Raw genomic sequence first — 22,718 nt, 5'->3', positions numbered from 1 at the left:
CCAAAGCAAAATGTCCTCTATACGAGGAACCATTAGTCCTCCATTCCTGCTCCTGTCATGCTTGGTAAAATGCTATGATGAACCCTTGCAGGGATTTCTGGGAGTACACAGTCTTTGAAAAATAATAAAAATGGTAAGCATAGTCATAATCACCAACATCATCTTAATTTTCTGGTTTGGACAGAGTCATTTCTCTTCTTGGAGAAATTTGCACAGGCCTGCAAAGCACAGGAATAGAAAGCAAAAGAGCTAGGCTATTTGCATATCGCATGGCTGTGGGGAAGACTCAAGCTCTCTGCCTTCTCTGTCCTCTTCTTTACAAAGACAGAAAATAATCTGCCTCATGCACCAGATTGTTGTGTGAGCTGGTGAGGGTTTTCTGTTCAAATAAACTGTAAATCACTTGTAACGAGGATCATTATTATTACCACAATAGGAAACCATAAAGTATTATTTATTGCAGTGTGGTATGGTGTAATACAAGATTTATTTCTACTGCAATAGGAAACACAGTACTATTATTTAGTATAATAACACTAATAGTGGGGGAACTTCATTAGTTCCTGTGTAAGGTACAATTATGATAAGAAACATAAAATACAAAGTCTTATGGAATACATTAAATGTTAAACAAGTATGAAATGTCCAAGTAAAATCCCATCAGAATTACAATAAGCAACTTGAACTTGCTTCTAGAATGCAAACTTTTCTATAGTTAATTTTATGCTTGAATTGGCCACACACAATTTCTGATTGATATTTTTTTAATGAAGCTCTTTTCAAATTTTTCATGGTTGCCACAACTAAAAACTGTCTTTGCCTGAGTAAGTGATAATAAAAATGTAATACTATTTTTACAATTGCTCAAAATGTGGCAACAGCTAAAATTAAATTTACAGAATCCAGAAGACCTTGCTTTCTTTTCACTGCTGGAAATAATGAGGACAGTGTGTGTGTGTGTGGGGGGGTGTATTTGTGTGTGACAATGTGAATGGATTTCAAATGCCATCAAACATTTTCATTTAAAGCATTTCAAAACAATGAGGAAATTCTCATTTGAAAACACACATGAATTATTAAAATTATTAGCCTCTACAGTTAGTTTGGACAAAAAGGGTATAAAAGTTCTATGACCAGAAGAACTCCTCAACCACAAATAAAACAGAATGCCCCTATCTGTAAGGGTAGAGCTGGCCCTGGAGGTGTGGCTTCCAAACATTGCAGAAGCTTTTCCACTTCCCACCCCTCCCCCAGGGTTCCAGGTTATGATCCAAGGGCACTGGGAACATGAACTCCTCCCTTGATTCTACATGCATCTGATTCACAAAGAGCAGCACAGTCCCCATGAATGAAGTACCCTGCTCCTATCTCTAAATCCACAGAACAAGAGGAACTTGATGTTCCCAACTCTGGTCACCTCCTGCAGTGGCCTAACTGGATTTCAACCATCAGGCTACACCTTGCCAAAGCTCCTAGGAGTCTCTAAAGCTAGTGGTCCCAGGATCCCATTACTCATCAAGATCCAACAGATAAAAAAGACATCTTAATGACCCACTCCATTCATACCACGGACTAGAAACCTCTGGCCTAGCAGATCCTTCTCCACTCTCAGTACTCAGAAGGCAAGTGTATGTGACATCAGAGATTCGAAAATCCATTGTATGCATATCATATGTGCTTGGCATTCCCAGTGGGATGAGAGAATCAGATCTAAATAAATAAGCCCTAGTGCTTCCACAAATGACCTTGTTTGCCATGAGAAACACAGATCTGTCTTCTGAACATTTGTCCAAGTAGTGTGGGAATTTTAATTAGCAAGGTAAATCTGAGCTTTTAAATTTAAAGGTGAACATGAGTCAACAGAGCATTTTATATGTAGGTTGAAAATAATGACTAAAGGTGCAATTGCATCCAAATAACACCTCAGAAGCAGATTAGTATAAATAAACATTCATATTTCACAGTTCATGTCAGGTAGTAAAGAGTTCATCATAATTCAAGTGGGGGCTTTTGTTTGGTTGAACAATTATCAAGTGGATATTATGAATCATTACAACTCCCTTGAAAAATGTTCCTTAAAAGTGGTTAAGTATTTCTTTGAATAGAAGAACCCTGTTTTGTTTTTTGTTTTGGGGTTTTTTGTTTTGTTTTGTTTTGTTTTTAATTTTCTGCACAAGGAAAACTCCAAATCAGGAATCAGGAAAACTAAATTCCTGAATTACCTTAAGTATGGTGCTTAAAAATCCCTGCTTCAGTTTTCCATCTATAAACCAAAGACATGAGCCAAGATTATTCGTGAGGTCCCATAAGTCTTGTTTTCATCAGCTTTTGCATTGCTTGGACCTAAATAACTGAAAACTCTATTTGAGGCCTCTGGTTTCAGAGGTTCAGTCCATAGACAATTGAATCCATTGCTCTGGGCCTAAGGTGAGGCAGCACATCATGAGGCAAGGGGCCAGTGGAGAAAAGATGCTCAGCTCATGGTGGGATCCGAAAGAAGCAGGGTGGAAGGTGCCACGGGGCAGATGCAGCCCTCCATGGCACACCCCAGTGACCCACATTCTCCAGCCACATCCCACTTGCCTACATTATCACCCAGTCAGTCCATTCAAACTAGGAGGGACTGATTGGGTTCCAACTCTCTCAGTCTAACATTTTTACCTCTGATTAGTCCTGCATCAACACAGGAACTTTGGGGAAACACCTCACATCCAAACCACAACAGCTCTAAAATTCGAGAATGCTATCTTTGATTTATTTCCTCATATCAGTCAATTTGTTGGGAGTATTTTCTTCAGAAACTGTGTGTTTTCTCCAATATAAAATGTTATCCAGAGTATTTCTGAAATTCAGTGAAGTAAAATAAAGATATTAAAAAGTCTAAACTCTGGGTAATATAGGCAAAGATATGGTTTATTTATCTCTGCATCCTCGAGAATGCTGGATGCAGGAGCTACGGTGGCATATAAAACCAGCCATAGTCCAGTTTTCACAGAGGTTACATTCTAAAGACAAGGGGGAAACTTGAATAAGTGACAAAGAAAATTTTCAAAAAGTAGTAAGTGTTATAAAGATAAACAGTAGTTGGAAATAAGGGGGTAAGGAAACAGGTGAAGAGGCTTTCACATCACATGCTCTCAAAGAGGACATCTTAAGGGAGATCACAGGGTGTCACAAGCACAGACAAGGGATGGCCTGAGGCCCTGTGAACAGTAGGGTGAGCTAAGCACAGAAGTCCTAACACCTGACCCATCTTGAAGGGAAACACCCCATCAAGGGGGAAGGTGAGATCAGAAGTGGGAATGTTCAGAGAGCAGTATTCAAGTTTCAATTGGCTGCTAAAGAGTTAGGAGGGATCCAAACATTCCATGTGCCCTCTTGGAACCTCAGTTTGTCTGAATGAATTAGGAGTGAAGACACTTGCTTCACAGGGTGGGTGTGAAGATCATAGAATAAAAGTCTTTCAGGGCATCCCACAGTATGCAAATGAAATTCAACCTCCCTAGCTCAGCTTCCGGAGGTCTAGTTACCTCTCTGACTTTACTTATTCTACCGGGCTGACCCAAATACAATATGGCTTTTTGCAGTACCCCAAACAATTTTCCATTAGTCTACACCTCTAACTGATATTCCTCCCGCTCGAAATACCTTTCACCTCCTGCTTGTCTTGATTTACTTTTACTTGTGTGTCAAGACAAGATCAAGTAAGACTTTTTTTCTCTCTTTTTTCCATACTTTTTATTGGTTTTTATTATAGCTGTACAGAATGATGAGATTTGCCATTACCTCTTGGTACAGGCACACAATTTAACAATATAGCACTTTCCCCTCTCTTCCTGTCTCCCATGCCCTGGTCCTATTCCTTCAGTGATCTCCCTTTGATTTTCATGAGATTCCCCCACCACCCATATCCACAGAGAAAATTAACAGCCCTTCATCTTCTGAGTTGGCTTATTTAACTTAACATAATACTATTTAGTTCCATCCATTTTCCTGAAAATGATATCTCATTTTTCTTTATGGATGAATAAAACTCCAGTGTGTGTATGTGTGTGTGTATGAGTGTGTGTGTATCACATTTTTTATCCATTCATCTCTTGACAGACACCTAAGCTGGTTCACAGTTCAGCTATTGTGAATTATACTCCTATACACGTGGCATGCATGTATTGCTATGGTATGATGACTTTAATTATTTAGTAATAAATACTGAGGAGTGGTATACCTGGGTCATATGGTGGCTCCATTCCAAGTCTTTAAGGAACTTCCATACTGATTTCCACAGTGGCTGTACTAATTTACAGTCCCACCAACAGTGTAAAAGTGTTTCTTTTTATTCACAATCCTCTCCAGCATTTATTAGTATTTGTATTCTTGATGACTGCCATTCTGACAGTCGTGAAATGAAATCTCAGTATAGTTTTGATTTGCATTTCCCTAATTGCTAATGATGTTGATCATTTTTTTCATACATTTGTTGGCTGTTTCTGTTTCTTCTTTTGTGAAGTGTCTGTTTAATCTATTTGCCCAATTATTAACTGAGTTGGGTTTTGTTGTTTTTTGTTGTTAAGCTTTCTGAGTTCTTTATATATTGTAGATATTAATCCTCTGCTAGAAGTATAGCTAGAAAAGATTTTCTTCCATTTCTTTACTGTGCAGAAACATTTTAATCAAATGTCTTTTCCTTTATTAATTCTTGGCATTATTTCCTGAGCTTTAGGGGTTCTATTGAGCAAGCCTTTGCCTGTGATTATGTGCGGCAGGGTTGACCCTCAGCAGTGTTTTTCCTGGAAACTTCATGTTATTTCTATTTTGGTGCATATGCCCCTCCCGACGGCCCAGCAAAGCTCAAGCACCACTGACCTGTGAGCACTGTTTTACTGGTTTGTTTCAGGCCTGGCACTGATCAAGAAGAGAAACCGACTCCTTATTTACACACCAGACCACAATATAACCTGGAACAAGTAGATCCTCAACAAATTAGCTCACAGAGTGATCCCGATGTCAACTGAGGTCCCCAGATGCTAAAGATCTGGACGTCATAGGCTGCCACTATGAAGTTCAAATTTCAAGTGTCAGAAGGTGGGAGGGGGTATTCTATAACAGCAAATATCCTCAGATCCCAAAGCTTAATATAAATAAGGTTTACTTCTTACTCTAATTTTCAGGGATTCAGGAAGATAAAGACTCCTTCTCAACATCTGACTTCCCAGACATTACCACAGTGGCAAAGGACATAGATTCACACAGCTTCTCCCAGAAAGCCACATGATGCTTCCTTTAGGTTGCATTAGAGGACGATGCCAAATTCAAAGGTGGGGAAGTCAGATCTTACCAGGCATAACAAATACCACACCTTGCCAATTCCCCTGGGCTCCCAGACACTCGTACACCTATGCTCCCTCTGACACAGCATAGATTCCATATGAAATTGCCTCTATCGTATAACAAGTTTTGATGCAAAAATCAAGCTCCATCTTTAATTTTTTTTTTTTTTTCATAAAATTTACCCACTTGAGTACTTTGTGAGTTTGGGGAATTCTAACCAAGAGGAGCCCTTTTAGCTTCCTAATTATTTCAGATTTTACTCTGAACCTTCCATACTGCTCCGTGAGTCCTGCAAATTCCTTCCTTCCATCTCTAAGGTAGAGCTCCTTTAAATTCTCTTAATTTAAAGACCCAAGGAGTCCAGCTACCCAGTGGAACAAGAGATTCCATTGTCCGGGACTCTCCTTCCTCAGGAAGCAATGTTAATTATTATGATAGTTCTGGTTGGTTCGCTGTGGTGTTTGAATAGTGGGATGAATGAATGAGTGAATGAATAAACAACTCAAGAACCTGAGTGACCTGAGTGCTCTAAAACACACAATCATCACATTTTATCTGGCTATTTGGTTTAGCAGCTTTCTCAGGAGGTACCAACCTGCGGTGGGCACAGTATTCATTCAGTATTTCAGTGACCAATTAATTTGGTGGCCGTGCACAAATGCTTTGGACACTAATGAATGAAGTGCCAGAGGTTGCACAGAGCTCTAGTTTTAATTTGCAGTTTGTCAAAATTCTCTCAGTATGTTCCACCTGTATGTCTGTGAAGACAGGGCTAAAGGATTCTCAAGGGCCCATCTTCTGATTCCCTAGGAAGCTCAGTTTCCAATTTCCCTATAATTTCCATGAGAATAGCTCCAGTTTCCTAGAGCTACTGGAATGGGGAGGGGAATAGCCTGTCTATATATTCCCTCTCTATCTTCTCTCTCTTTCTTGAGCAGGATTTCATAATTATTTTTGCAAAGGTCACCAGTGTTAAAGGTCCTATGGTCTCCATTTTCATTCACCATGTTTTCCAGATTGAGTTGATCTGTCTGGTGCTCTGCTGCCCTGGTGGTTATGTCCTCTTACAGTTGGGATTTGGGGCCATTTGTAGGTAGGAGCTCCTAACTTCCAATTAAGTAAAATCTAGGTTCCAACAATAGATGATAAGATGGGTCAAGTCACTGAGCCTTTCTGAAACTCAGTTCCTGCAACTCTCAAGGTCTAGTCAATTTTTCGCTGCTGCAATTAAAAGATATGACAAGAACAACTAGAGAAGAAAAAGTTTGTTTGACACTTACAGTTTCCGAGGTCTCAGTCCATAGAAACAGGATCCATTCCTCAAGATGAGGCAGAACATCATGGAAGAAGAGTGTGGCAGAGGAAGGCAGCTCAGGACATGGCCAGGAAGAAGCAGAGAGAGAGAGAGTTCCCCTCACCACGAACAAAATATAAACCCCAAGCACACGCCACCATCAACCCGGCTCCTCTAGCCACACCCTCTCTGCCTACAGTTACCACCCAGTTAATCCTCATCAAGGAATTAATGCACTGATTAGTTAAGGCTCTCATAATCAAATCATTTCACCTCTAAGCTTTCTTTCATTGTCTCTCACATGAGTTTTTGGCAAACACCTAAATATTGAAACCACAACATCTGATAAACAACAGCATCAGGGCCATGATAGTAATACCACAATAGCTTACATTATCATTACCTGTGTGCATGTATGATCCTAGTTAATTCTCTTTCTGGCACAGACACACACACACCCCACACACCCCCTATTAACTAGTGCTGTTATTCTACTTTGCACATAAGGAAATCGAAACACAGAGAAGTTAAGTGGCATGCCTAGGGCCACAGTTAGGCTAAGTCAAAGCCAGGTCTGCCAAATTCCAGAGTTGGAACTATAATTCTAATGCTGTACATCAGTAAAAGAAGATAACAGTGCCAAGAGCCAAAATTTATAAGTGAATTAAATGAGAGTAGATTTATGGAATGCTGGCAAAGCACAAACAGGAATTCCCGAAGAATACTATGAACTGTTGAAGACAGAAAATGTGTCACATTCTTCTGAGTGATCTCCAGCTTACAGCAGATGGTAGATGCTTGGTGTATGCAGGAGTCACCCAGTCAGGATGCCCCTGGACACATCTCTGTATCCACCTGGAGATGAACCCAGGCACGTCCGAACAAAGATGGTTCTCCTGAGGAAGAAGCCCCTTATCCAGGCTGGCTGTCAACCCACTTCTCTCTTCTGGAAACAGGAAAGGTGAATGGAATTTCCCTGAGACTGACAGACCATGGAGCTGAGTAATATTAATGACAGTAAACCTGAGAGGAGATCAGTGACTTCTGCTGTGGAAACCCTGAAACACCTGGGCTCCACCCTTTCCAGGTTTCATTACTTCTCTCTCTCTCTCTTTCTCTCAAGGTATTGGAGATTGAACCCAGGGGAGCTTAACCACTATGATTGCTCATTTCTTGATCAGTGAAACACATTGATTTTCTACCATGAAGTTCTACTTTCCCCACTTTTAGTGGCTAAAGTATCTGGAGTGGTTATCTACAGTTTACAACCAAAGGAATCTTAATAAATAAAATTAATATGCATAAGGGAAAATAATATGGACCAAATGTTTGCCCCCCAAATTCCCATGTTGAAACCCTAATGTCCAAGGCAATGGTATTTGGAGGTGGGGCCTCTGGCAGATACACAGGCCTTGCGGGTGAACAGGATCGATGTCTTAGAAGATCCATGAAAAATATGATCTTTCTCTCCCCTGTGAAGATCAGAACATCCACAAGCCAGGAAGAAGACCAATCAAGAACCAAACCATGTTAGATCCCTGAAGTCAGTCTCCTCAGCCTTCAGAAGTGGGACAAATAAATATCTGTTCCTTAAGATAGACTCTATGACATTTTGTTATAGTAGCTCAAACGAAGACAGAAGGAAATGTGTAGCTGTGATGAACTTAGGGGATACAAAGATACTTCTTAGAGTAGATAGAAAGGGAAAAAGTAACAGAAAATACAAAAAAAAAAAAAAAAATGTCTAGCCTGCAGCAGTGTCACTGGACATCCAACTTAGATGGGCATCCCCAAGACTGGGGTCAGCAAACCTAGCCAGCAAGATTTTGAAAACGAAGTTTTATTGAAACCCAGCCACCCCATTCATAGACCAAGTACCTGTTGGCTGTGCTGCTTTTGTGCTGCAATGGTGGTGTCGTGCAAGTGTTCCAGAGAACACATGGCTGTTGAAGCCTAGAATACCTACCATCTTGTCCTTTACAGATTCAAGCTTAGGGGGTGGGGGAGCCCCTAAGCCCCACAGAGATTCTGCTTCCATAGGTATGGAGTGGCATTCTGGTGACCTCAAGTCTCCCTGAAGGTCTGCAGAATGTACTTTCAGATTCTTGGTTCAGACACCAAAATATAAACAAGTTGTCTCAGCCTCAAGTTTCTTCATGACCTTGGGCCATCATCCTCCCGCCTGCTCAGCCTCATCCCCTGCTACCTCCGACACCCAGGGTCTGCTCACTGCACAGTTTGGTCCCTTGGCATCCTTGGTCATGTCATTGCCTCTGCCTGGAAGTCCATCTCCCTTTCTCTTCCTGGCTAATCTCCATTCAAGCCTCACCTGCTCTTGGAAGCCTTGCCTGACCACCATTCTCCCATCTTTTGAGCTCCTGGTCACCTTGGTCTGCTCCAGAGGTGGCTGCACTTCCTACAAGTCACCTCCTCTTGTGACTGACTTTTTCTCCAGCTGTTACTTTTCTCCCTAAATACAGACACACACTTCCCCCTTTAATCCTGCAAAGGCCAACTAAGACAAGGCTGTAAGGAAGAGCAAGACTCTCGAAAGGTCTGGTGTAAGAGAATGGGGTTCAAATAAGAAAGAAATCTTTGAAACTAGGCCTTGTCCATAGCCTGATGCAGAGGAGGAGCTCGTGACCCCTACAGAGTGGAGAAAGGAGGGATCCCAAATCCCTGAGCCCCACTCCCTTCCCTTCCTCCACCCAAATGTCCTCCAGTAAGTCTTGGTATACAAACACCTTTTTCTACAAAGGGAAAAGGTCATTCATTTTGTTTCCCTGACAGACCAGAGTTTTCTTGCAGAGATTTAAATAAACATTATTATTCAGATTCACCTTGCCCTCCTGAACTCTCCATCTCAGATTTGTGGAGTTTGCCTTACCTTTGCAGAAACAAATGTCTGTTTAAAGTCCCCTCCCCCACACCTTAGTAACAGAAAGGAGAGGAGAGAAACAAGTGGAAGGGAAGAAGGAGGGGGAAATGGAAGAAAAGGCAAGGGGAGAGTAAGGGAGAGGAGAGGAGGGTTAGGGGAACTATTCTTTCCAAAAACAGAAAGTCCAAAAGAAAATCTCTGCTGGCAGCTTCATGGTAGCACTAGGATGCTCTACAAAATGAACAATTACCTGTGCCAAGGACTTTACAGTATCTCATTTCTATCTCAGATGCATTTCCGGATTCATAGTATTATTCACCATTTGCAGATAAGGACAACAAGGCGGAGGGAAGTCAAGTTGCAAGCAGAGTGGTCAGGAGTCAAAGGGAGGTCCAACTGCTGCAGGGTGTTCCTCCACCAGGGCTGGACTTAGCTGTCGCAGTGAGACATGGGTTCCAGTGTTGGCTTTGCCGCTAGCCTGTGTCATGACTGTGAGAGACTCTTTCAAACTCTGCTCCTCAGTTACCTCATCTATGAAGGGAGAGGGTGCGAGTATCTAAGATCCTTCCCCGCTGTACATCAGGGGCTTAATGATGATCACAACATACTATATTTCTTAGAACACGACACCATTAATGGTAAGACACCTCATTAGTTTATGCATTACTGAGAAATAAATTGCTGCTCACTATAAAGCAATGCTTTTACCACTTTGAATTTTAAATGTTAAATACTTATTGAAAAGTATTCCTAAACATGATTAAATATTTCATCATATATCACACTTGGAGACATACAAAAAGAAAGTTATAAGTGATAAAAATTAAGAAGTATATTCCTAATACTTTCAAAACAGTACTGTCCTGAATAACTTTTTAAGACTAGGTTGCAAGTGCCCATATTTTTTAGAAAATGTTCTATGTCATCAAGAGTGTTGGATCTTCTCATTTCTTAAAATACTGTTTTTACTTGTCTCCTGGAAATTCTTCCTGCAGCTCACCCTCGTTCTTCAAGTTTAATTTGGCTACTTTCTGGATTTTACCAGATGATCAACTGAAGATGTTCGTTGATCACCTCTGGGAAATAAAATCTCTAGTAGACTATGGTTCTTTGTCCATTTGGGAACCCAGGTCAAGTACCCCACTCTACTGGGACCCCCACTTAGGGGGTCCTCTTATTATAGGAGCTTAGATGATTTGGGTTAGTGTCTTGATCTCTGAGCACACAGAAAACTCATTACCCAATCTTGCCTTGGAGACATGGCTGCATCAGGAACTGAAGCCAAAGAATTCTGCTTTGTTTATGACGGTCTCCTTCCGGGTTCCGCAGCCATAATGTCTGAACACTATTTATTGGCAGGCCTCCTGGGGTTTGTAAGGAGTACACTTGAGTCTAATTAATCAATCTGACTAATGGTGTGCACAGTCGTTAAAGAGTAACCACAAGTTTAATGAAGACAAAGGGGCACCAGATGTCCCCTTTGATCCCTAACTCAGCTGGTGTGTCTCGTCCTCCCCTGGAGTCAAATGGCCTGACTCTCCTGGCCTCATTTGTTTCCCATTCCACCTCCTGGTTTCTACTCTCTGGGACTGGGAGGCAAGCACATGAACTTGAAAGCCTTTGCTGGGACCCATGCCCAGATCATTTCAGTGAATCGCTGAGAGCTGATGAGGCTTGGTATCCTCGTCTATCCTACGGATGGTGACATCCATCTCACAGGGCAGCTGCGCTGTTAAGTGCAGGAAGTATCTGGAAGGACGAGGTCTGCCCTAAGTAACTGCAAGTGGCCCTCCTTTCCAGTCTATCCTTCTATTCTTCCTCCCTTTCCCCTTTTATATCTCGTTCTTTTCAAAACCTGTTCGCCTTTCATCACTCCCATCCCCCCCTCCATCTCTCCCTCCTCTCCTTTCTTAACCCACCCCATTTTCCTTCTTTCTTTCTCCTCTGCTCTCCTCTCCTCTTTCAAACTGTTCCTTTCCCTCTCCTCTCTGTCTTTAACTGCTGTCGTCACAGGCCCAGCACATCAGAGTTTTCTAGCAAGAGTGGAAAATTTTAAAAAGACTGAACACAATAGCCAAGTTATGGGCCCAGTCCAGTGCCTGTCAACTGATGAATGGATAAAGCCACATGGCATCTCTCTGGGCCGGAAAGAAGAATGGAATGATGTCCTATGCTGGTCAATTGGTAGAACTGGAGAACATCATGCCAAGAAAAATAGACCAGACTCAGGTAGTCCAGGGGCAAATATCTTCTCTAATATTCAGATGCTAGAGAGAAAAACTGGAATAAAAAAAGGGAAGTTCACAAAAACAGAAAGAAAATCAATAGAACAGAGGAAAGAGATGGAGAGGGAGGAGGGAGAGGTATGAGAAAGTACTAGGAAAGAAATCTACCAAATCACGCTGCCTATGTATGATTACCACAATTATAAGCATTGAAATAATAACAATAATAATAATTATAACAATAATAGAAGAGTAGATCTAGAGGGGAGGGAGGGAGGGAAAGAGAAGGTTCTAGGGAATTAGATTGATCAAATTATGTTATGGGCATTTATGAGTATGGCATAAATGAATCCCACTCTTATGCATGTTTATATAAATAAATTTATATAAATTTATTTAATTTATATAAATACCAATAAATTTTAAAAAATTAATATCAATAAATTTTTAAAAAACTAAGGCACAAGAGTAGCATTTGAAGTAGCAGAGTGATAAAGGCATCTGTTGTTATTACAGTAAGATGATCTTTCTCTCAACATACTACTGGTGAGGAACACAGTAAGGTGGCGGTTAAGGACACCAGGAGAGAACAAAGGGACCAGTGTCCTCTTTTGCTAGTTCTTGTTCTATAAGTTGTATTGTTCATCGGTGCAACTGACTTGACAGTTTGAGCATTTGAAATGCTCAAATATTTGAGCATTTGAAATAAGTTCACAGTGACAAATGTAATATTGACATAGCTGTAGGTAAGTGGGGAGGGTGTTCTGATTTCTGTCTATAGGGGGTTTTGTTTGTGCAATGCACTTTACCTGTTCCTAGTAATCAGTTTCTTCTTTCTGCTTTAACTGTAGTACCGAGCAGATGGCTCATATCTCAATGGCTGAGTCTGGGGGATGGCAGGGGGTGGGGTGGTGAACCAGTCATGTCAGACTTGTTTCTCACTCCCCCAGCTTCTCTTGCAGTTTTACATGGACAAATGACCCAGTTATGGCCTATGATATATAAGTAGGATCAACCAAGGAGATGCTTTGAAGCAAAGATTTTTCTTTTCTAACAAACCAGGTAGATAGATGAGTAAGCCTGCTAGACCCTTCTGCCTTTATTCTTTTCTTCCTGGTTTGAATGCAGATGTGATAACCATACCCAGAAGAACTGCCACTCAACCACATTTGAGATTTTTACTCCAATACTGCAACCACATGCACTGAGAAAAATAAACCCCTATCTCCTTAAGTTAGTTATTCATGTATACTGAAAACAGTACTAATCAATCCCCTTTTGGAGAAAAGTTGTAGTCTATCACTGTCACATAACATATTCAAGTGAAGGGTTACTTTGGATGCTTGTAAATACATTCAACATAGTTCCTGAAGTTCTAAGAAAACAAGATCAGATAATGCAGATGAAACATGAGCATTAAGCTGATATACAGTGGGTTCTCTAAACCTTGGTCTCCTTTTTCTTGGGAAGGGTCACTTGTTGAAAAAGAGCTGTCCCAATGAGAACCCAATGAATCATTCCCAATGATGTACTGTCTCCTTTACGTGTTCTGAGGCCTGCTCTGTCCCAGCTCATGACATGTAAGATTTTTCCCTACTCTGGCTAACTTGGCTTCTGGTTTTTCCACATCACAATCACAAGCCTGTTAGTTACCAAGTTCATTCATTCATTCATTCAAACTGTTTCCTAAGCTTCTAGTATTGCTGAGGACTGGGGAAGAGTGTCAGATGTCACATTGGTCCCTGCCTTCCAAGAGCTTATGTTCTAGTCAGAGGAGATGGAAAATGAATGAACCAACCATATAATAAGATAACTGCAGGTGGCTTGAAGTGTGTGCTACATGGGAAATAAACATATACTTCTTGTTTGGAAAATTCTGGGAACAAGTAACTCAGTGAGATAGTCAAGGATCTCTTCTGTGCGGAAGTGAATCCTGAATGAGGCAGCTGAGCAATGACCCAGAAAACACTGATGGAGGGAACATCAAGCAATGGTCAAAAGCTGCTTGTTCCCTTGACCTTTATTTCTTAGCTAAGAGTTGAGTTTCAGTGCCTGTTTATCTTTCAAAGCCTGATGCAAATGTCTTTTCCAGGCATCTCTAGATTATGCATCCATTTTTCCTTCAATTAATTAAGGGAGTCCCATTGTTTGTTAATTAACTGCAAGAAGTGCAAAATACTTCTGAATGCAATCGGAAGCTCATGAAGAGTTTTAAACAAAGGAGTGATATTAGCACAGTTGCATGCTGGGCCCTATCCTAAATCACTCATGACTCTATAAAAATAAAATTGATCACTGGAACCATGCAAGATTTCTCTTTCCTGTATATAATGAATTAAGAACTAAAGAAAACTATTTCTTTCCATTCCATCTATTGCATAAAGGTTGCTATGTTTGTTGCTGTGCTTTTGCTCTTTTGCCTGAAGAAACAGCTCATTGAGGCAGATAGTGCATTTGTTATTTATTGCTGAATAACACATAATCTCCAAACTTAGAGAGTAAACAATAAACATTATATCACTGTTCATAAAGGCCAAAAATTTAAGAATATCTTAATTGGGTGATTCTGGTTCGGAGTCACTCATGAGGCTGCAGCAAGGTGCTCAGCTGGAACTGAACTGATCTGACTGCTTGATTGAGGCTTGAAAATTCACATCCATGATGGTGCATTCAGGTGGCTGCTGGAGGGCAGTGTATGTTCCTCGCTGGCTGCTGGTGTGAGGTCTCAGCTTCTGGCCACAAGGGTTTCTCTACAAGGCTGCCTGCATATCCAAGATGGTGGCTGGCTTCCCCAAGAGGAGATACTTCAAGATAACAAGGGATAGCCACAGTGTCTTTATGACCTAATCTGGGAAGTCACATACCACCATTTCTGTTTCCCTGTATTATCCACACAGATTGATTCTAACACAGTGTTGAAGGAGACGATGCAAGAGCATGGATATCAAGAGCTAGGGATCATCGTGGATCACCTTGAAGTCTGACTACACAGACAGTTACAGAGGAGAGAACTGGATAGGGCTAAGTTAGAAACGTATGGTTTGCTAAGCAAAAAGCTAGTCAGAACTGTAAATAGATCTCTGTTGTCTACCTGAGAACCAGCTCCCTGTTTCCCTGTATCAGATGTCTTCATCCCTGGGAAGGTGGCCCTAGGTCTTGCATTAGAGGGAAGCACAGAATATTGTGTTGGTCAATGTGAAAAAGGTGGAAGTCTTCTGTGTGCTTTTGGAAAGACCTTTTCACCTGATAGCTGTGTTCTACTCTTGCTTTTTTCTATGTGGTGAAAGAAACAGATGCTTAGATAAGCTGCAGCCATCATGAGAGAGGAGCTAAGAATCCTAAATTCAATGAATTCTAAAGTGTACAGAACAAAACATTTTGTACAATTGGCTTCCTGAACCAAACCAGCAAAACCCTCATCCACCATTCTTGCTGTGTAAGAAGAGCAAACCTCTATTTGTTTAAACTACGTTTATTTGAGTTTTCCCACCGTTTGTAGGCATAAGCATTTATAATACATAGACACAGCTGCACCAGGCAATGGAGTCAGGGAAAGTTTCTTAAGAAAGTGACCCCCATGCTAACAGCAAAAGATGAGTACAAAGAGGGTTCTAGGCAAAGGGTACAGAGAGAATAAAGAGAAAGACACACTTGGGGGACTGAGGGTAGTCGAGTGTGGTGGTGGTCGTGAGAGCAAGATGGGCCATAGTGAGAGGTAAGAGTGAAGAGAGAAGTAATACCCAGTCCTAGAGATACTGGTCTTTCATTCTCAGGTTTTTAAGGGCAAAAGGCAAAGCAGAGATGTTGCAATGTATTAAGCAAAAGTGACAAGATGAGTTGGGGGCAGTTGTTCTTTGACATGTGTAGACATGCAGGCACACAGGAGTGGGGGCAGGGGGCTTACTGCACAACACTGGGCTTGGCCAGTGCACACTGCACACTTGGGAACTGCTGGGGAAGGTGAATGCTGTGTTATGCTCTGTTTTCCCACAGCCGTAGAAGAGCGGTATGATCTTGTTTTTAATTTAGAATGATCACAGCAGATGAAGAAAGGAAGCAGACTGCAACCAGAGACATGTTAGAAGTCTATTGACTTTATCTAGGTGAGACACAGAAGCCCAAAATAAGCCAGTGGCAGTGGAGCTACAGGAAACAAGAAAGTTGTAAACCCCTGCATCCCATTGGCACTCAGTAGGTATTTTCCAATGAGCGGAGGGAGGGGGCCAGGGAGGCAGGGGTCCCCTTCAGTACCGAGGGTCTGCCTGCCGTGGGGGATGCATCATGTCTGGTGAGTTAAGTGAATTACCTTTCATCTTCACAAAATCTGGCAAAACTTTGCTCTCCACCCTCCCAGGGAAGTTCAAGACTGTGAAATAGCTTGCTCAAGGTCACAGAGACCTCATCTCAAGTGGGACACCTCAAGTCTCACCTCACACACCTCAAGTCACAATGCAGGAATAAGTTCCTGACAAGGAAAAACACTAAACAATGGCTGCAGTTAAAAAAGATTTCCCATGATGTCACCGAGGGTCTCCAGGCTAGCTCAGTGCCTTCTAAACATTTCTTTAACAGAGATCCACACAAAAAATCCACTTTACATTGGGTCCAGGAAGCATATGCAAATTATAAATGTATAAATGAGTGTGTGTATATATGTGTGTGTGTGTGTGTGTGTGTGTGTGTGTGTGTGAGGAGAGAGAGAGCTTGTGCTATCTAAATCCATTTGATTTATAAAGAGATAAGAGTGCAGATATTAAGTTGGACAATGAAAAATACCATTTTTAAACTTATGTCTTATATGAGTTTCAGATAGCATAGTATCAAGAGTTTGATAAAGCAGTTTTTCTGAAATTTTGTCTGATTCTCCTCCTTTATTGACTTTAAAAAGGAAGACTATATTGAAAGAAGTCTTTGTATACTGTAACAAAACAATAAATAATCTTTGTGGTTCTATATTACTGTTTTTACTTTAGTTTTAAATACTAATTTGACTCACAAAGTGGATTTAACAAACCCATGTCAGTTGGACCCTATAGCATGGGAAAAAAAAAAGCAATTGGTTTGGAAAATTTTCCTATAGTTTGTGTGGGTACCATTTTTCATATGCCCTCCATTTCACTTTCTTTCATTCGTTTTTTTATAAATCATTCCCAGAAAGGAGGAACAGGAAGTAAAAGAAACCTTGCAACTTTCTAGCTTTTGTCTTTTCAAAATCCTGATTCCCAAAGAGGACGTTAGAGGTGCAAGAAGTGGTGCAGTGCACGGAAGAACAGGAATGTACAGGGAAAGCAAGGTGATCTTGGAAGTTTGAAAAACAAGGATTCTTAGTGAGATGAAAAAGAGCTGCTCGCAGCCAGGCGCTGTGGTGCACACCTGTAATTCTAGTGGCAACTGAGGCTTTGACAGGAGGATTTCAAAGTCAGCCTCAGCAACTTAGCAGGGTCCTAAGCAACTCAGTACGAACCTGTTTCTAAAGAAAATATAAAAAGAAAAAAGCTTGGCATCCTCCATTCTGAATTTTACATCTGCCTGTATATTATTGTTTTGTGTTAAGTTTTTTCTCTCTGTAATTTAAATGGTTTTTCTCTGGGAAGATAAAGAATATAAAATTGATTCTAAAAAAAGGAAGAAGAAGAAGAAGAAGAAAGAAAGAAAGAAAGAAAAAAGCTGGGGATGTGGTTCCGTGGTTAAGTGCCCTTGGGTTCAATCCCGGTTCTGAAATAGAAAAAAAAAAAAAAAGCTGGTGGCATTGAGGGTTGGGGAAGGTCTGAATTTCCTTATAATGACTTCCTGGTGGTGTCTTGGAGAAGACACAGGGCCCTAAGGTGAAAGGGCAAGGTCCACTTCAAACAAATGGAACCCTAGACAGCCCTCTAAGAAGACTGTCCATCTGCCTGTTGAATGTAATGCAAAGTGCTGTTGGGTAGATTCCTGTGGATAGGTCAAGGGTGCCTCAGGATGGCCTTTGTGAATGGACAGCCGAAGACCAGAGGGCAAGCCAGAGTGCCTGCCCTCCCAGCTACACACACAGTCAGGCACTGCAAAGAAGTCTAGAACCATGGCATCTTCTTTGAATGTAGAGACTACAGATAAAAGACCCAGGAAGATCTCAGGGTAAATGTCTCCCCAGTCACTTAGAAACAGAAAGACATTGATTTTTAAAGGTAAAGAGAAATGGCTTTTATCTGTTAAAGAAAGAAAATGAGGTTCATATATATAATCATATCAATGAACATAAATGTATTTGTATTATAATGTCATCTACAAAGTATTAGCTTAAATATTCTAAATAAATCCCAAAGGTCTCCAAGGGGAAAATAGTGTAGGCTGAAATATTTTCATAAATAAGAAGTATTTGTAATATTAACATAGCAATTGGATGGACTTTAAGAAAGAGAGCAGGAGAAAAATCTATTTACCATTGAGTGCACATTTTACCCCAGGAGTATATAAGTGTGATCTTAAACTGTCACTGAAAGGTTTAGTGACATGGGTGAATGAGTACTTTTCTATTTTTCATTATTACTTCCTTTTACTAGCTTCTTAATGATTTTTCCTATGTGTGTCTTGTTATTTTAGAAATTTGGTAAGTAAAGCATTGGTGAAAATCATAGCTAGCTCATCCTCTAGTTAAACCAGAGACAAGGGATCATCTTTTAAGGGGAAGAAAATGTTCATGTCTGTCTCCCTCAAAGGCTTCTGCCCTACACTTGCCTGGCTGCCTTCCTTGTCTTGGAATTACTTTCCCACTGACAGGATGCTCTCCTCCTTCCAGGCACTGGAAGCTATTTCAACTAGTTCCTGGGAAGATATGAAATGTTCACAAAAATTCCTTTTTCTCCTGAAAGAGAACATAGGAATAAAATAAACATTTTTTTGGTTTTGTTTTTCTATTGTGCAATGTGCTGCATCCCAGATGAAATGTTGAGTGTGAGGTTTCTAATTTATAGATTTGCTCATGGATGAATCCCACTCACCTTGGAATTGACTTTTCCTGGAGTTCTGTCAAAGCAGTTGATCCTTTAAGATGAGTAGTGTTCCCACAAGGCAGGCATGCCATTTTCCTTTAAGGATTTCTGACAATCGAAGCTCCTTGTCACCACCACTCTCCTTCCCTTTGGAAACAAGATCTCTCTGGTTTCAGGTCCTCTTTCCAGCTTTTCTTTTACATGTGAATATTTTATGTCTTCAGTAAGTGTCACAGTTTCTATGAGCATTTTGCAAAGGGCACAGTTAGTATAAAACTTAAATTCATGTTAATATATTCAACCTAGGAAGTCCAAGTACATCATAGGGGAAACAGATTCCCTTTCTTAAACACAGTTATGATAATGTGGCCAATGGTATGCAGCAACACCACAAAACAAATGTTATTTTCCCATGAGGTAAAAGGATGGTTTTCCCACCATTGCAATCACTCAATGGAATCAAGTAGACCAAGTTAATTATTTTGGTTAAATCCAATATGTAAAAATCTGTTTTTTTCCACAAATTATAAAAATAGTGTCTATGCCTTGAACTGAGCCAAAATTAATAAGCCCTCCATCCGAACAAGAATGAGTTCTGCTACATTCATCTGTCATTTGAACTCATCCTAACAGATTTCCCAATCCAAAAAATCTCAGAAGTTTCTTATTTAATTTGCTTTTGAAAAGGCAAAATAAATTTGACATTTTCACTTCTATTAATTCTACTTAAATTAGTCATCTGTTGTTTGTTACAGCATTTTTATTAAGCATGTAGATTCTAGATTTATACCACCTAAATTTAATCAGTGGAATTTTGCTATCTACTAATCATAGGATCCTGGGTAAGGTACTTAGCCACATGAAGCTTCAGGACTCAGTATTTTAGGCAGTAAAATAGGAATGATAAAAAATAGAGATGGACCTTATTCAAAGAATCACTAGAATGATAAACAAAATGTTCATAAGGGAGAGTCTGATACCTAATAGTTGTTGGAAAATTGTTATGCACCTTATCATTATCCTTATGTGTAGTTGCTAGAGGCCAGGGGATACAGGCCCTACAAAAACCAATCATCTCTTCAGGGAGCTCACTGTTTCATGGGAGAAGCAATAGACAGGTAGACATGTAAGCAAATGAGGCATAGCCAGTCCCTTTGGTAGGGACCATACTTAAGTGTCCAGAACAGACTACTGAACAACACAGAAAGGAGTCTTCTGCTTTCCTTGGGGATGTCAAAGGAGGTTTCATGTAGAGACAACATGTTCAGGCTTTGAAGAATAAGGTGAGTGGTGTTTGGAGGGAGGGAAACGGGATCAAATTAAGAGGAGGTAATCGTATGCAAAAAAGACACCAAGTTAACAAAATATTGTCCCTAGATCATAATAGAAATCCAGCCCAAGTAAATATGCAGGTAATAAAGGACAGCATGATGCAAATCCCATCCTACTCTCAACACAGTGGGTTGACTTTGCTTGCCTGAAGTGCTTTGAAATCATTTGATGATTTGCATACTCCAAAAGCACAATATCTGTTCTGTGCCAATGCTGTCATTCAAAAACTGAATGCTTTTTGAACTGAGTGGCACCATTTCGTCCCAAGAATAGAACAACATTTGAATTTCATTGTGTTGATCATGTTCTTGTTTTAAGAGAGACCATGATGACACCCTTATAGCCAAGAAACACTTGGAGTCAGCTGAGCAGAGATGATGTTTTCTCCCTGTTACCTTAGCTCCAACCTCAGAGGTTATAAAATTCTTGGAGTTCTTCCTGCCCTGTGCTGCGCTCATTCATTAGCCCCAGCAGAGTCTTTTTATCTGATTGGGTCCAATCTCCCCCTCCAAAGGCCTGCCTCCTTTTGCTGCTGAATAAATCACCCTGGGATATGTCCAGACTGAAGAAAGATTTTTGTAGGAAAATTCCATCTGCATTCAACAGGCAGAGTCTTAGGCCCCCAATGAGAAAGAATTGAGAAATTGAAGAGATGTATCCCACTGCCAAGTTTGCTAATATGGTAATTAGCACAGATGACTTGGGGCAATGCCCCCATTCTTCCAACTCTCTGCCAGGTCTGAGCTCCCTTCTCAAATCAAGATACTTGTTGCCCAGTCCAGTAGGACTGGTGGGAGGAGTGCAAGGAATTTGAAGGAAGAAGCAAGCAATTTTTCTCTATGAATAATTCCTCGACTTGTTTATTTTATTAAGGCCTTGACAACTGCAAAACAGTTGTTTGAGGTGATTCGCACTTAACTTCCAGTCCCATTGGGTAAGATAGCTAGTCTGGAAATTCTTTAATTCTTCTACAATCTGAGTTAAAAATAGAATTCTCTTTAAAATTGAGAGTTTAATTTTGTTCTCTTTCTTGAGGAATGGTAGGATACAACTCTCAAGGGTTGGATTGGAAGGTATATTTTCCAGGGTGTGTAGCAAATTCCAAAAATCTGCTGGTTAGGGGTGGAAACAAACGTTAGAGGACTTTTTCCTCTTCATTCTGGTATTCTCTATGTAAGACAGGTGAACCATATGCCTGGGGTGGGGGTGGGGGTTAACAAGCAAAGAGTTAAACGGCGTGTTTCTGGGACATGGCCATTGCGAATAACCCAGGAGATGGTGGTGTGTGGTTGAGGAAAGGGACATCCGCATCAGAAGCTATTCTTTCTCGGGGCAATGGGGAGACAGGAGTTTCTTTTCAGAACAGGGAAATCGCTCGCTCAGGGGAACTGGGGGCTGCCAGGCGAGGCGGTCATTTGGGCTTTCATGGGACGCCACTGGGCGCCGCGAAAGCGCCCAGGGCCTGACGTCATTGGCCATCAGCTGACTGTGTTCTGGGCCCGGGCTCCACCGTCTGCAGCCGCAGTCGCGGTGGCGGAGGTCGTGGCCACCACCGCTCCACCACCTGCAGCCAGGCTTGGGACTGCGGCGGCCGCGCGCAACCTGCGGAAGCGACACTCAAGGAAACTGCTCAGCGAGGCTTGGCGGTGGCCCCACGCACCCACCGCGCTGCGATTTGGTCTTCTGGAGCGCCGCCGCGGGCTTTGACCGCTACCGCGGTGGGCGGGAAAACCTGCGCCCCAGAGGGCCGCTGGAAAGACCTTTCCCCAACAAGCTCTTCCCGCATCCCTACTGCTGGCGGGAAGAAATTTAGTGTACGAAATTTGCAGGGGTCGCCCCAATTTAAATACCTGGCGCCCTCGGCGGAGTAAAAAGATTCCCGCAGGAAACTGTCTGCCTCTCGGATTGCGGCTTCTTGGGTGATCTGGGGCTTCGCCTGAAGTTGGCTTTGTCGAAAGACATTCGGTTGGGTAGTGGGGGGAAAGAGACCCTCTATCCATTCGCGCTGTGCTCTGGGAGTCCGTGGGCAAAGCGGCCTACTAGTTCTGGCTCCGCACCTGCCGAGGACAAGAGCCAGTGCTTAAAAAAGAACAGCGGAGGAACCGACAGGCGCGGCCAGCTGGAGCGCTGGGTAGTAGAGCGGAGGGAGGGCCAGGAGCGCAGCCGCCCGCGCCAGCCCGCAGGGGTCCTCTCCCACGCCGGTCCGCGCGTGCGGCTGCCTTCAGGACCAGGGGCGTCCTGGCCAGACCCGGGTGCGTGGTCCCAGACGCCACCACCACTCCAACCCGGGTTCCGGGGGCGTGGCTTTGCGCGGAGGCGGGTTTAAGTCGCCGCGGGTGTCTGACCGCTCTGACAGGTCCCCAAATTCCTCCCAGTCTCTTGGTCCCTCTGCGCGCCCCAGAGCGCTGGGTGGCACGCTGAGCTTCCCGGGGTCTGGAGGCGTTTCATCGACCCCCACGCGGCCTGGGGCCTGTTTTCTCTCCCAAACCTACTGCCGCGGCACCCGCCAACCTTCGGTTCTCAGCCTCAAGAATCCGCACCTCTGGCTTCTCTGCGTACTCGGAGCTATGGCTTGGGAGCCCTCCCCACTTTTTCTTTTTCCCTTTTCCTACTCCTCCTAGCTCTGGGCCAAATGGACACCAAATAGCGTAGTGACGGGGATGGGAACTGTATGCTGACCTCTCAGAAGCACA

This window comes from Callospermophilus lateralis, chromosome 16 (assembly GCF_048772815.1).
Source record: "Callospermophilus lateralis isolate mCalLat2 chromosome 16, mCalLat2.hap1, whole genome shotgun sequence".
Taxonomy (NCBI): Eukaryota; Metazoa; Chordata; class Mammalia; order Rodentia; family Sciuridae; genus Callospermophilus; species Callospermophilus lateralis.
Note: the sequence above shows the minus strand (reverse complement) of the source record.